Here is a 5,075-nt window from a genome sequence, read left to right on the forward strand (position 1 = left end):
TTTTTTTTTTTTTCTTTGTTTGTTTCTTTATTAATGCATATGTATTACGCGTTAGAATCTTCCTTATATGTATTTTTATGTGTGTATGTGTGTATGTATGTAGGTTTCTTATAGTCTGTTTTTTTGATGTGCCGAAGGAAACGTCTTTTATTCGACCGAGAAAAGACCATCCACGTGCACATTTCCGTTCGATCCTTTTCCAGGACGATTCAATCCTGCAGGCGACACCGTCTTGATCTTTGATCCCAATCGAATTGTACGATGATCGTGATACCGGCAACCGTAAGCTTCGAAGTCCTCCTATGTTCCTCCTCTATGTGTACATGTGCATTTGTCTCCTCTGTGTGAATTTACCCTCAGTGTATAAATGTGTGGATGTTTGTGTGTGTGCGTGTGTATGTGTACATCGTCTCGTTTCTACGAGACCGCATTGCGATGTCCCGCCCCCAAAGAAAATTGAATCCAGATAGTCGCGCTGTGGATGCATCGACGTTGTTGAAACAACCTGCAACGAACGAAATTCACACGTTAAGAGTATTCGTATTTGTGTACGTTTATTTGTTTATATAAATATCGAACAACTCTGTGTTATGTGTCGTGATTGAATTTTTCGTCCAGTTGACAGTAGGATTCCAAATATGATTTCCATGATTTGTCATACGTATATTTTATAATAATTAATATTTATTTTATTTTTGTTAATTATTTTATATTCTGTTGAATATAAATGAATTGGTGATCATAATATAGCGAACATAGTAGTAAATCTACACTTAAAACATTTTCAAAATACATTGGAGAGAGAGAGAGAGAGAGAGATTATATTTATATATTAAATAATTTCATTGAAAAATAACGCAAAATATGATAATATTATCGTCAAGAAAAATATGTTCAAATAAATATAATTTTACATTGAAATGTCGTAATCGATATAGTTATAAATTTGGTTATATCCTATTGAAAACTTTTGACTAGGGAATACGATCGGATAATATATCAAGAATCGTGGTGGTTAACAGGAAAAATGGGCGTCGGTGAATAAGTGAAATGAATTCGCGCCCCTCGATGATAGAGTTAAAAATAAAGCAGATAAAAAAGATTAAAAAAAAAAAGAGGAAGAAGATGAGTGGTGGGGAGAGGGGGGCGGGGGTAGGGGGAGGGTCTGGTGTGCTCAGTTTCCGCGAACAAACGTGTCTCTAAGCGGAAATGGCTATTCGTGCAGTGAGAGTCAAAAGGGGTGGTAAAGGGAGAGGTTGAATCGAAGGGTGAATCGAACGGTGGGGGGGGGGGTGAATGAGTCAAGGAAGGTCTAGAGACCAAACCAACCACTGTCCGATATAATAGATATTTAAATTGTGCGGTTTGCAAAATGCAACGATCTCTACGTTGCGGATAGTGGCTGGTGTCATCGAGTATCGATATTATTTCATCCTGTCGGCGGTGTTACCTATCGAAAATAGAAAATCCTTGTTGCGCCATCTCTCTCGTGGTCAACAACAACCCCGTCCTGGTTTATTAATATTATTTTATTTGTTTTTTCTTTTTGTTTTTTTTTTTTTTATTTACTATCGTTATTATCGTTTAAACTTTTTTTTTTTTTCATTTACATTAACGATCTTTTTACCTGTGATAAAATCTTTTTTCGATTCTGAATATAGAATAGAAATTTTTGAAAATTTATTGATAATCTTTAAAACAATTCTTTGATATAAGAATGTAATTTTACTGATGCATTAAGATCATGCCTAAATTTCTGCCATTTTCAAATTTAGTTATCGCGATCCTGACGATCTTGTTAGAAGTGGGGGGAGGGGTTTTACTTTGAGAGAAGCATTGCTTAATATTATAATATAATATTATTATACTTTGTATACGAAATATAAAATATATAATAATATTTGTTTTTTTTTTTTCAAGAGTATAAAAACAAATAGACGATTAAATATTTGTTCGCAAATATGATGTATTATATATTAACGAGGAACGAAATCACGAAAAGAAAATATATCGATTCTGAATCAATGATTTCTATCGAAATATTCGAACTATCGAGTAAACAGGGGAAAAAAAATCACTAGCGCGTAAAAAGGCACGTAAATGTGGCAAAATCCATTAAAATTCAAAAAAAGGGGATGGAAGAAAAGGAAAGAAAGAAACACATACAAAAAAAAAAAAAGAAAAAAGGGGGATTTTGATCCTGTGATTCGAGCAGACCATCAATCGAATAATATCCAAACGTTTCCAACAAAAATCGTTTTCGTTCTCATGTTTTTGTTCTGGGAAGAACATTTTCCCGGCACATTGTCGCAAAAATCGTAACGCATCGTTATCGCGAGGCATCGTTGCTGTAAAATTCGCGCACATTGCGAGATTGTGGTGGCAACAAGGGGACAGAGGGAGAGAAAGAGAGAGAGAGAGAGAGAGAGATCGAAAATCATGTTATCTTGGTCACCGGACTGAATAACGAAGATAAAACGTTGGTGTGCTTGCGCAATGCGACGCGAATAGGCGAGTAGTCGATGCCGAACTATTCTTCCCCCTCCCTCCCCCCCTCTTCTTCTTTTTATTTTATCCTATTTTTCTGTTTTTTTTTTTTTTTTTCTTCTAATTCTATAGAGAGAAACAACGGAGGAATAGATGACCAGCAGAGAATGATGAGTCTATCAGACCATTTGCGGACGTTAACGGGACTCGGATAAAAAGAAACGTTCTCGTTGAAAGAAAAAATAATAAATAAATTGGAAAGAAGTAAAAAAAATTAATGAATAAAATTTGTTAACGGTAATATAACTTTTAGAAAAACAAAGTAGATAAATGTAATTTTGTTTTTTATTGTTGATAACAGTATAGAGTATGATGTTACGCCTTGTACATATTGCATTTGTTATGCATTTTTCGCATCCGTCATATTCTATATATATATATATATATATTATATAAACAAAAAAAATAGATAACAAAACAGCATATAAAGGAAGAATAAGAAGTGGCACGGAAAAAAGATACATTAAATATTTTTTCTTTTTTATGTTTTCTTTTTTTCTTTTTTTGTTTTTTTTTCTAGAATTTTGTCAACACGCATCCGGTAAAGTGAAACTCAGTCCGTACGGTACTTCTTCATTGAGATAAATATAGGTGAGGGAGGTTTTTTTTTGTTTTTTTTTTTTTACTTAACTAACGGTGACACGAATTCCAAGCATTCATAGTGCGTTTTTCTAACGACACAGAGTCGCATACCGGCACACAGGGGTCCTTTCATAGTTTCCTACTGTTAGGCAAACAATAGAGAGGTGAAACATACCGATGAATGTGTCGGTCAAAGTAAAAGCGCAACATTTTATTTTGTTTAAAAATTGCGCTTGCACTCTGCCATGCCATGCCACGCCAAGCGAACTTCCGTTCCGGAATTCGTACGTTAAAATTGCATACATGAGTTATTTGTTTAATAGATGGAAAAACATTTTTATCGAAAACACTTGTGTTATACAATACAAGATATTATATTGTCGTTTTGTTTAAATAAAAATTAACGAAAGATCGATGCACGTGTGTGTTTCTCACTCACTCACGTTTGTGCAAATAAATAAGAACAAAAAAAAAAATAAAAATAAAAATAAACAATAAGAGAGGTGATTCGATTTTGTGAATTTAATCGAGAATCAATAATTTGCCTTTGTGTTCGAGATACGTTATTTTTTTTTTTTTTTATAAGATATATAAATAAATTAACGATAGATAGATAATAATTAATAGTCGCGATCAAATAATTAAGTTTATAAAATATTGCGAACATTTTCTTGATATTGTCGGAACAACAAATGACCGTTTGACGGGTACGTGGATCAGTAACGAGGAACCGTCGAACGGGGTATGTTGTCGGTGTTAGTTACAAATTTTTCTTTTTATTTTTTATACATATTTTTCTTTTTTTTTTTATTTTTTTTTTTTTAAGTTTTGTTCTTGTCAGGTTCCATTAAATCAGGTAGAATTTCAGAAAAAAGTGACACCGTCGTTGGTGTCCAGCGCGAGGATTCCATCAAACGGTCGGTCGCGTTGCGGAATTAATGAATCCGGTGAACGCACGCTTCCATTTTATCGATTTTCTATTTGCGGTGGGTTATCTGGACAATATCCAAACGTAAAAGAATAACGTAATAAATGTTAAATAAAACAAACACATGAAATTAAGAAGATTGTATCCTCTGCATAAAATATAATAATAAGAAGTAAACAAAATACATATAACTATATGCTCATACATAATGTTAACTTTGGCAGAAGAAGCACTACCGTGTATTATTTACTAATTCACTCATACGAATTTCGTCCTCTTTTATTTGATCCTTTATTTACTTTTATTCATTTTTTTCTGAAACATATGTGTGCCCGTGTCCGTGTCCGTGTGTGTGTATATATATAGAAACCTATACGTCATATCCTTTTCAAAATGATTTTCGAAATAGAATTTCGTTTTTATCATTTCAAATATGTCATCTGCACGAGTGTAGAATTTAATTGTGTAAATAAAATTCCACTTGGTCGGTCAGGTATGAAACACACATTTGGTTGTTTCCCCCCCCCGGTACATTTGGTTTTTCTGTATGAATTTTTTACTTCTTCTCTCTTTTCTGCAAATAAAATACGAAAAAAAAATCTAAATAAATATATAAATATATAAATAAATAAATAAAAGTAAAATAAAATAAATAAATCTTTATATTGTACAACGCGACACAAAAAGGGAAGAATTAAACGATATCATTTGTGTTATTTTGATATTACATAAGAGATAAGAAATACACCCTATCTATACGTAATCCTTTTGTTTTCCCTTTTTCAACATTATTTTCCAAAAAGAATTTTGTTTTTATTATCTCGAATATGTCATCCGTTGAAACGTCGAATTTAATCGTGTAAATAAAATTTCGCTTGGTCGGCCATCTATGAAATATTTTCTTGTTTCGCCGTGTCCAATTTTTTTTTGTTAGTATTGAAATGTTAACGAATTTTTGATTTTTTGTTTTTTTTTTTTTTTTATATAAAAAGAAGAACAAAAAAATATTTCATCTCTC

At 32.5% G+C, this 5,075-nt stretch overlaps 2 protein-coding genes across 3 annotated transcripts in view; one reads left to right on the plus strand and one right to left on the minus strand.

Annotated features, from left to right (window-relative positions):
* LOC106793544 (sodium channel protein Nach-like) overlaps positions 1-5,075 on the plus strand; it is a 46,153-nt gene that overhangs the window by 31,350 nt on the left and 9,728 nt on the right. The gene's annotated exons all lie outside the window — the stretch shown is intronic.
* The window catches only part of LOC106793543 (putative uncharacterized protein DDB_G0274535), a 244,820-nt gene continuing 239,745 nt past the window's right edge, over positions 1-5,075 (minus strand). For both annotated transcript variants that reach the window (XM_014760557.1, XM_014760556.1), the window contains one exon: positions 1-505. The gene's annotated coding sequence lies outside the window, so the exon portion shown is untranslated. The remainder of the gene's footprint in view (positions 506-5,075) is intronic.

The sequence above is a fragment of the Polistes canadensis genome, unplaced genomic scaffold (genome assembly GCF_001313835.1).
Source record: "Polistes canadensis isolate GaletaPanama2010 unplaced genomic scaffold, ASM131383v1 scaffold_15, whole genome shotgun sequence".
NCBI lineage: Eukaryota > Metazoa > Arthropoda > Insecta > Hymenoptera > Vespidae > Polistes > Polistes canadensis.